This window comes from Rutidosis leptorrhynchoides, chromosome 7 (genome assembly GCF_046630445.1).
Source record: "Rutidosis leptorrhynchoides isolate AG116_Rl617_1_P2 chromosome 7, CSIRO_AGI_Rlap_v1, whole genome shotgun sequence".
In the NCBI taxonomy this organism is placed as follows: domain Eukaryota; kingdom Viridiplantae; phylum Streptophyta; class Magnoliopsida; order Asterales; family Asteraceae; genus Rutidosis; species Rutidosis leptorrhynchoides.
In genome coordinates this window covers 57,949,069-57,960,845 of record NC_092339.1, presented here as the reverse complement: position 1 = coordinate 57,960,845, position 11,777 = coordinate 57,949,069, and the positions used below count along the sequence as shown (strand labels likewise).

Genomic DNA, 11,777 nt, shown 5'->3' with positions numbered 1-11,777 from the left:
TAATTATTTCCCGGCCTTTGGTTCATGTAGGAAACATTCTCACGTTGTTCTATCGTTTGTTCAATGTGACAATCTTTCATTAAGTGTGGTCCTCCGTATTGCTCACAACTGATTCGTATTGCGTGAATATCTTTAGTCATCTTTTCCATTCGTCTCTCGAAAGCATCTATTTTTGCGGAAACAGAATCAAAGTTATGGCTAGAATCGGCTCTAGCCGCTTTAGATGAATGAAAAATATCTTTTTCCTGATGCCACTCATGAGAGTGGGATGCTGTGTTATCAATAATCTTGTGAGCTTCGATTGCGGTTTTCTTCATAATGGAACCACCAGCTGCTGTGTCGATGTCTTTTCGTGTGGCGATGTCGACGCCTTTATAGAAGATTTGCACTATTTGAAAAGTATCTAAACCATGTTGAGGACATCCTCTCAACATCCTTCCGAATCTTGTCCATGCCTCATATAACGTTTCATTTGGCTTTTGCACGAACGTGGCAATTTCTCTTTGAAGTCTCACGGATTTAGATGCCGGAAAGAATCTTTGAAGAAATTTCTCAACTAAAACATCCCATGTATCAATCGCTCCTTCAGGTAGCGATTCTAACCAATCTTTGGATTCTCCTTTTAAAGTCCATGTGAACAACATAAGATAAATAGTTTCATCCTCAACTTCTCGAATTTTAAATAGATTACAAATCCTATTAAAAGTTCAAAGATGTTCGTTTGGATATTCTTTTATTGTACCACCAAATTTGCACTGATTGGTGATCATGTGTAGGATTTGTCCTTTGATTTCAAAATCTGATGCTCTAACATCTGGCTGAATAATGGCATGACCTTGGCCCGTGCGTATGGCTCTCATTCGGTCTTCCATACTTTGAGGTTCCGTTATTTCCATATTTGAATTTGTTGAATCCGAATCACTAGAAGATTCTGATTTAACGGTTTGTAGTTCAGGAGGAATGATTAGTGGTTCTGGATCTTGGAATTGTCCTTGAATATCCTCCGGGTTCTCAATTGTGAAATCGGGATCAAAAGATGGATTATCGGAATTTTGAGTTGGAGTACTTGTTCGACTAGATGATGATTCTAAAGAAAAATCAACGGCGACAATATTGGCTAGATGTCTTGATCGAGTTACAGGTGGTGAACGTATGAAAGGTGGTGAACGTTTTGCTCGGTGCATTTACTGAATATCCTATTAGTTATAAATATAAAAATTATAAAAGTTATCAAATTAATAGACTTTTCTGATTTTGCCCACGTTTCGAATAGCCAAAAGATGCAGCAGGTAGCCAGGACCCTTTAAATCGGAAGCCCACAACTCGCTACTAACAAATCTAACTATTACTACGAACCAGAAAATTTGGATGTCTATCAATTTGACCGCTTAAAATAATTTTTCGTTTTGAAAATTTAGAGAAGAAATAGAAAATTCTATGTCCTATAAACTAGAGCGTCGAGAAATAAAAAAGAAAAAGAGTGCGTCGTAAAACGTCAAAAAATAAAAATAAGAAAGAAAAACGTCGAAACTTAAAAGTCTAAAAATTAAATATAAAAAGTTGCGCCTAAAGGTATTAAAGCTTAAAAGGAATTCTATATCCAAATCGGCAATAACTTAAAAAGCACTAAAATCTATAAACCGCGTCGCAAAATTCTACAGCGCCTAAATCTTAATCTAAAGAAAAAGCACTTAAGGGATTTTACGGCAAAGCCTAAAAATCTAGAAATATAAAAATAACTACGGCAAAATACTAAACTTAAAACTATATAACGAACTAAATGATAGAAATTATAAAAAGATATAAACTAAAACGATAAAAATAAAATCTATATAAAAATAATAGTTTTATATTATTATTTATAAAAATATTAATTTATATAATTAATAATAATATTAAAACCTAATATTACAAATTATATATTAAAACTAGATTTAAATATATTAATTAATAAAAACTTAACTAGGTTAAATAATAATAATAATTAAATAATTAAAACCCTAAATTCGTAATAAATGCTGCTAGGTTTCCTGTCAGAAGCTTCTACGCGATCGCGTAGCACACAGGCTTAAATCTCCGTGATCTCGGAGTTGAATAGCGCTCGGACTTATCTGTTGGGCTTAAACAGTTCGGCCCACTAGTATTTAATTATTGTTTTGGGCTTCTAATTGGGCTACGATTTAGGACTCGGCCCGGTACGAATTTTAATTAGTTATTTGATTTTAATTTTTTATAAAAAATAATAGGTAGATAATTTTTTATAAAATAAAAATAAACTTATATTTTAAAAATCTAAATAAAAATACTTATTAATTTTATAGACAAAAATCTTAAAAAATATATATATATATTTTTTTTCTTTTTATAATTTTTAACACTTATAATAAATACAAATTTTTTTTACGAAATAAGCAATAATATATTTTTACAAAAATATAGTGTTTTTCACCGAGTCCCCGGCTTCGGCGCCAAAAACTGATGATGTAGCGTGGGGGTACGAAATAGTATTATATTTTTAATACGAAATGCGATAAAATTTTACACAAGTTTTATTTATTTATAGAGTGGATATACCTAAACCTTGCTACAACACTTATAGGTAGTGTACCTAATCGTACAGTAGTGTAGTTTTTAGTAAGTCTGGTTCGTTCCACAGGGAGCTGGTAAAGTTTAACACTATATTTTTATAGAACTATATTTGTATATATATATATATATATATATATATATATATATATATATATATATATATATATATATATATATATATATATATATATATATATATATATATATATATAAGTAGTATTATTATTATTATAAAAAGGGAGATTTTACCGATTAATGACCGGTTTGTCGATTTTAAATAAAGCGTAAAGATAAATGACAATAATTAAAGTGCGTAAAATAAATTGCAATAAATAAAATGACAGTAAATAAAATTGCGAGTAAATGAAAGTACGATGAGAAATACAATAAAACAATTATGCTTATTTAAACTTTCGTAATCATGATGTTTGACGTTTTGATTTTAATTTATTACTTTGGGTTAATTGTCCTTTGTCATGGACTTATTTGAAACCTATCTGGTTTTCGTCCATAATAGTTCATCGGTCATAATTATAAAATGCTCGTCAAATTAACCTTATTCCCGAAGTCAAATATTCCAACTAATTAGGGATTCGAACTGTAACAAGGTTTTAATACTTTTTTTTAATAATTACACCGGGTTATCGACTGTGTATAATCCAAGGTCTTAATACTTTGTTAACAATTACACCAATTACCCTTGAATGTAATCCACCCTTGTTTTAATTAGTCCATGATTATTAATTTACCCACTTGATCAGAATGAATAATCAATTACCCAACCCAATTGATTAATTAAATGATTGTTAAAGATGTCCTATAAACGTCACTAAATAGGACATGTATAATCATTTAATAATTATTAGATTAATTAATTTGAAGATAGGTTCGACAGGCTCCAAAGAATTGTCATTCGATTAGACAATACCCCCCATCTATTAATGGTCCATGGTCCAATGTCGACAAGTGTCGGTATTTTGTCCATACCCTAATTATGGTACAAAATTTAATAACCCAATCTTAATTTTTAGTCTAACATCACGATTACTTCGGCTCAAATAAGCATAATAATAACTTAGTTACGAGACATTAATTTAAATAATTTAAACATAGCTTACAGTGATTATTTATCGCTTAGCGTTACACGGACAGAGTTCCGACTTAAAACCCGTAAAACATTTCTTACAATAACCTTACTAAACCATAATTTATTATTAATCTTAAATTAAAATTATAATTATAATAAATATAAATATAAATTTAGAGAGATAGATAGATATGGTGCAATGGATTCGGCAGAGGGCTCGTGCCTTTTATAGGCATTTTGATTTTTGACTGCTCCGAGATCGCTTAGCAAATATGCCTTCCAGCTCCGAGATCGCGGAGTTTCGCAGATCCAGCTCACCATTTTTGGATTTTTATTTGTCGACATATTTATTAAATATATATAATATATAAATAATTTATATAAATATTTATATATTATATTTTATTCTTGTGCATAGTTGACTCATAATTTTTGGTCCATTGCGTCGGGCGTTGATAGTTGGCTCAAGTCTCGATTTCGGATTTTCGAACGTCCTTTCGTACAATTTAATATCTTGTACTTTGCGTTTCACAACTTGTACTCTTGTCATTTTTAGATGTTTCTCATCAATAAATTGAACCACTTGAATTGTATCTTGTACATTTGAGCTTTTTGGACGGTTTTGTCTTCGAATCTTCGTTTTCGCCTTTTGTCTTCGCACTTATTTAATATAAACGGATATTACTTGAAAATAGAACAATTACAACTGAAAACTTTACATATTGGAAGGATATTGCTACTAAATATATGTTCATTTAGAGCACTATCAATCGCAATATACAACAAAATCATCATTGCCTTCGGGAAGTGACAAGATAGGAGCGGTGGTTAGCTTTGTCTTCAAGATTTGAAACGCGGACTCTTGTTCGGTTGTCCAAATGAATTTCTTCCCCTTGTGGGTTAACGCGGTTAGAGGACGAGCAACCAAAGAGAAATCCTTGATGAATCTACGATAGTATCCGGCGAGACCCAAAAATTGACGAATGTGAGTAGGAGTAGTAGGAGTCTCCCATTTACTAATGGCTTCAATTTTTGCGGGATCGACTTTAATACCTTGATTACTTACAATATGATCAAGAAATTGAACATCCTTCAACCAAAATTCACACTTGGAGAATTTGGCATAGAGTCGTTCTTGTCTCAAGAGTTCAAGCACAAGTCGAAGATGTTGTTAGTGCTCTTCTTCGCTTTTAGAATAGACCAAAATATCATCGATGAACACGATAACGAATTTGTCGAGGTATGGTTTGTACACGCAGTTCATAAGATCCATGAACACCACCGGTGCGTTAGTGAGACCAAATGGCATTACAAGAAATTCATAACTACCATAACGAGTCCGGAAAGCATTTTTGGAGACATCTTCCCCCTTAACCCTTAATTGATGATAACCCGAGCGGAGATCGATTTTAGAATATACACAAGACCCTTGTAGTTGATCAAAGAGGTCGTCGATGCGCGAAAGAGGATATCGGTTCTTAACCGTCAATTTGTTTAGTTCACGATAATCAATGCACATTCGTAGGGATCTATCTTTCTTCTTAACGAACAAAATCGGAGCGCCCCATGGTGAATGGCTAGGTTGGATAAAACCACGGTCAAGTAGTTCTTGGATTTGAATTTGCAATTCTTGCATTTCGGATGGAGCAAGTCTATACGGTGCACGTGCCACGGGTGTGGCTCCCGGAATAAGATCGATTTGGAATTCTACCGGTTAATGAGGTGGAAGACCCGGTAATTCGTCGGGAAATACATCGGAAAAGTCACTAACAATTGGCACATCTCGAATATGCTTCTCGTCGATCTCGACTTTCTTAACATGGGCTAGAATCGCGAAACAACCTTTATGAAGGTATTTTTCAACTTTAAGGCACGAGACGAGGCTGAGTCCGGTGCAACTCTTATCGCCATAAACAATCAAGGGTTCACCATTCTCGATAGGAATTTGAATTGCTTTAAGATCACAAATAATGTGGGATTTCGTTTTGGCTAGCCAATCCATAACAATGATTACATCAAAGCTCCCTAGTTCTATAGGTATCAAGTCAATTTCAAACTCTTTACCCATTAAGTTTAACGTACATCCCCGGTAAAATTTGTCGGCACTCAATAGTTTCCCGTTGACCACTTCAATGGTATAAGTAGTATCTAGTGGGAGTGGTGGAGTGCTAAAAGAATGAGTCAAAGTCTTGGATACAAAACTCTTATCGGCACCCGAATCGAATAAACAAGAGACATAAGAAATGTTGAGAAGAAACGTACCTGATAATGCTAAAAACGAACATATATTTCATAGCATTATCCCTCAAGAAAGACAAGCTTTTAGTTGCAATTGTTCTATTTTCAAGTGATATTCGTTTAAATAATAAAAGGTGAAGACAAAAGACAGATTCGACGAATTGAAGACGCAAACGACCAAAAAGCTCAAAAGTACAAAGTACAATCAAAGTGGTTCAAATTATTGATGAGAAACGTCTCAAAATTACAAGAGTACAAGACGCGAAACGCAAAGTACAAGATATTAAATAGTACGAAAGGACGTTCGAAAATCCAGAACCGGGACCAGAGTCAACTCTCAACGCTCGACGTAACGGACTAAAAATTACAAGTCAACTATGCACATGAATATAATATAATATATAAAACCGTCGGCAAACTAGGTGACAATCGAATGTGAGCTGGAATCTCAGGCCATGCGATTGCATGGCCAGCAAGACCAATTTCCATGCGATCGCATGGAGCAAAAAAGTTGGTGACATCCTATAAATTTCGCAGTTTTCGGCCGAATATCACACATCTTTTTCTCTTCTCTATCTCTCAACGTAATATATATATATATATATATATATATATATATATATATATATATATATATATATATATATATTATAATTTTAATTTTAATTTTAATTTAATAATAATAAGGGTATGTTAGCAAATGTTGTAAGGGTGTAAGTCGAAATTCTGTTCGTGTAACGCTACGCTATTATTAATCATTGTAAGTTATGTTCAACCTTTTTAAATTAATGTCTCGTAGCTAAGTTATTATTATGCTTATTTAAATTGAAGTAATCGTGATGTTGGGCTAAAATATTAAAGACGGGGTAATTGGACTTTGTACCATAATTGGGGTTTGAACAAAAGAACGACACTTGTGGAAATTAGACTATGAGCTATTAATGGGCTTTATATTTATTTAATTAAATGATAGTTTGTTAATTTAATATAAAGATTTACAATTGGACGTACCTATAAATAACCATATACACTCGATCGGACACGATGGGCGGGATATTTATAAGTACTAATAATCGTTCATTTAACCGGACACGGGAATGGATTAATAGTTAATGGACTTATTAAAACAGGGGTGAATTACATACAAGGAAAATTGGTGTAATTATAGTTTAAGCCCCTAATTAGTTGGAATATTTGACTTCGGATATAAGAATAATTTGACGAGGACACTCGCACTTTATATTTATGACTGATGGACTGTTATGGACAAAAACCAGATTGACATATTGAATAATCCAGGACAAAGGACAATTAACCCATGGTAATAAACTAAAATCAACACGTCAAACATCATGATTACGGAAGTTTAAATAAGCATAATTCCTTTATTTCATATTTAATTGCACTTTTAATTATCGCCACTTTAATTTATTGTCATTTTAATTATCGTACTTCTTAATTATCGCAATTTTATTTATCGTCATTTTATTTATCGCACTTTTATTTATCGCAATTTCATTATCGTTATTTACTTTACGCTTAAAATTAAGTTATATTTATTTTTAATATTTTACATTAGGTTTTAACTGCGACTTAAGTTTTAAAATCGACAAACCAGTCATTAAACGGTAAAAACCCTCTTTTATAATAATAAAACTACTTATTTATATATATATTTATATACAAATATAGTTTTTAAAAATATAGCGTTAAACTTGGCTAGCTCCATGTGGAACAAACCGGACTTACTAAAAACTACACTACTGTACGATTAGGTACACTGCCTATAAGTGTTGTAGGAAGGTTTAGGTATATCCACTCTATAAATAAATAAATAACTTATGTAAAATTGTATCGTATTTAATAGTATTTTGTAGTAAAAATATAACTATTTTGTATACACCTCTACGCACATCAATACCCGTGACTAGTTCATTGTCATCTCGGGCTTCCTCGATGTTAATGTTGAAAGCTCAGTCGCGCGTATTGGGGTTATCTTTCTTCTTTGGGCATGCATTTCTATAATTACCCGTTTGGCCACATTCGTAACAAGTGACCGTCTTTGGTGCATTGGGCCCCTTTCGAGCGACGGGGGCGGCACTTTTACAATCGTTGGCCTTATGACCAATTCCTTGGCACCGATGGCAAATTAACTTGCCACATTCACCAAAGTGATGCTTGTTGCATTTGTTGCAAAGAGGTAGGTTTCCGGCATAACCCTTCTTGCCGTCGGAGGTGAAAGACTTCTTGGCGAAGTTGTTGTTGTTGTTGTTACTTGATTGGGGGGTTTCCCATTTTCTTTTATTGTTACCCGACTTATCCTCGGCTTTAGGTGCCGGTACTACAATTTCGTCCACCGTTTCTATCAATTTGCGGGCCATATTCAAAGCTTCTTGATGATTAGTGGGTGATGTGTGCGAGGTGTAGTACGAAATAGATTATATTTTGCTACTAAATACTATTAAATACGATACAATTTTACACAAGTTATTTATTTATTTATTGAATGGGATATACCTAAACCTTGCTACAACACTTATAGGCAGTGTACCTAATCGTAGAGTAGTGTAGTTTTTAGTAAGTCCGGTTCGTTCCACAGGGAGCTAGCTGAGTTTAACGCTATATATATATATATATATATATATATATATATATATATTTTAAACTATATTTGTATATATATATATATAAATATATATATATATATATATATATATATATATATATATATATATATATATAAAAGTAGTATTAATATTATTATAAAGGGGGGGGGTTACCATTTAGTGACCGGTTTGTCGATTTTATGTCTTAAGTAACAATTAAAACCTAATGTAAAATATTAAATATAAATATAACTTAATTTAAAGCGTAAAGTAAATGACGATAAATAAAAGTGCAATAAATAAAAGTGCAATAATTTAAAGTACGATAAATAAAATGACGATAAATAAAAGTACGATGAGATATAAATTAAAGGAATTATGTGTGACAACCCGGAAATTTTCAACCAAATTTAAACTTTAATCTTTATATATTTCTGACACGATAAGCAATATTTGTTAAGTTAAATTTCAAGAATTTTAAACTATGTTCATACATTCATTCAACCTCGACCAAGTTCCAACGATTCACGAACCATTAAATGAATATGATTATATATGTATATGTGTATATATATTATAACTTGAAACGTAAACAAAATATTAGATTAAATACTTTATATGATTGTATCTGTTTCAAAATGTTTATCAATGGAATTAGAAGATAAGATCAAATGATTGAATTATCAGATATATTGAATTATGATTACAAGTCTCTGTTGAAAGGCCCACGTTGATTTGAGAAATCTTTCCATTTTAACAATATTCAAAAAATGGTAAAGTGATTTATAAATAAGAACAAATTGTCAATCATTGAGAACTAGACAAAGGATAGTGGAAGATTGAATCTCATAAAGACTTGATTGATCTATTTAGTTTCAAACGTACAAAAACGTTTTCAGTTTAAAAAGAACTTTATTATTAAAATGTATATAACTTTTATAAATATCTAGAACCACTTTTTACAACTCATTACTTAACTAGTATGATAAAGATAACGATATTTATATTTTATTTTATTAAATATATATAACGATTTAAATTAATATTATATATATTTATACGCATATTATACGTACATAGTTTTATACTTTTACTATACTTAAACTTTACCTTTACTTTATTTTTACTTTACTTTAACTTTAATAATTCACTTTAATAATTCATACTTTAATAATTCATATTTTAATAATTCACATTAATAATTCATACTTTAATAATTCACTTTAATAATTCATACTTTAATAATTCACTTTAATAATTCATACTTTAATAATTTACTTTAATAATTCAAAAATCTATTATAAATATAATTCAATAGGTTTCATTATTTTATAGAAACTTGAAAATATTTTTCTTTAAACTCTCTCAATCGATTTACATATATATATTTACTCCGTATTATTTCAAGATATTATTAGTATACATAAAATATTACGACGGAGTGCTATCCGAGTGGTTTCGAAATTGTTTTTCGAGTAGGATAGGATTAAGGAAATTATGGGTTATAGCTATGGAGGTGATTGAGTATGGTTCATGGGTATGCTCGTGAGGTCAATATAGTGTTTATCATTTCCGTTGCGTCTACGTACCTTTCCTGCAATATTGAATCTCAATATTGATACGTGAGTACTCATAATTTAACTTTTACATACTAATAGTGTATCCCTGACTAGTGCTCGAGTATTTAGGATTATGCATGCTTGTACTTTTGATATTGCCCTTAGACAGGTTAGGTTGAATCTTGAATTAGTTACACTTGTGGTTGAGATAAGGTATAAGATATGCATGTCCTTGGAAAGTTAGCGAAAAATTAAGAACTTTTCCTTTAGATATCGAATGGTTTCAATGAACGGATTAGAAGTTATAATCAATTGAATTTTCGATATTTTTATTAAAAATGATTATTATTATCGTCGTTTTTATCGTCGTTCTAGTTTTATCTTATTATTATGATTATTATTATCTTTATCAATAAAAGGGATTTATCATTAAAAATTGTTATTTTTTTTATTATTACTATCGTTATTATCGTTAAAGTTATAATTAGTATTATTATTATTATCCAATTATTATTATTATTATTAGTATTATTATTATTATTATTATTATCATTATTAATATATATATCATTATTTAAAAATGGTTATTGTTATTGTTATTATTATTATTACTATATTATCATTAAGATAATTATTAGTATTATCGTTAATAATGTTATAGTAACTATCATTATTAATATTAGTGTAATTAAATCAAATATTTGTAACACCTAATTATTTTGATTACTATTATTATCATTATTATGAACACGATATAAAAGACGATTAAAAGCTATTAAACGAAACGATTAGGAAATAATGGGTAAGAGTATCATGATGAAATTAAAATATTATAAGATATAGATTTAGATAAAATTATCGTTCTTATTATTTTTATCATTACTATTATTATTAAAAGTATCGTTAGTATTAAAACTATCATTTTAACAAAAATTATCATTTTAATAGAAATGTCATTGTTACTATAAAATATCATTATTATTATTATTTTAAATAGATTTATTATTTTAAAGATAATATTAAAAATTATCGTAAATATTAAAGTTATCATAATTAGAATTATCGTTTTATCATAATGTCATCTTAGTAATTATAAATATTGATATTTTTATAATAATAATTATTATTACAAAATAATACAACTTTTACTTACTATCATTATAGATATTATTTTATCAAATAAATATGTGATACAAATATATTTTACTATGTGTAATAACTTACTTTAATAATACCTATCATATTATCTTTATAATATTAAATTAACCCTATAAATTTTATTACTTAATATATATAAAAGTATATTTTATTATATAAATTTAATATAAAATTTTATTTATTAATAAATAAATTATATTATTTACTCTAATAAATCTTTTAAAAATATTTAAAATATAAAACGACGATATTTAAACTATATATTAATCATGTATAGATTTTTGGAAATTATTTTGAGTCAAATTTACTTTTGTTGACTTTTGCATATTAGTCTCGAGCATTAGGATTGTGGTACACTATGACTTGACCTAATTTGTTAGACAAATATTGACCAACACATAAATATATATAATTAATTTAGGTTCGTGAATTCGAGGCCAACCTTGCACTTGTTCAATGACGTTATATGTATTTTTACTACGAAATACAGTATGGTGAGTTTCATTTGCCTTTTTACCCTTTATATTTTTGGGACTGAGA

The 11,777-nt window shown here is 29.7% G+C and overlaps 1 non-coding gene across 1 annotated transcript; it reads left to right on the top strand.

The window, feature by feature from the left end:
* Positions 1 to 405: 405 nt before the first annotated feature.
* On the top strand, positions 406 to 512 carry LOC139860835 (small nucleolar RNA R71). Its single transcript, XR_011763450.1, has one exon. It is a non-coding gene; the product is annotated as a small nucleolar RNA R71 (small nucleolar RNA).
* The last annotated feature ends 11,265 nt before the right edge of the window (positions 513 to 11,777 follow it).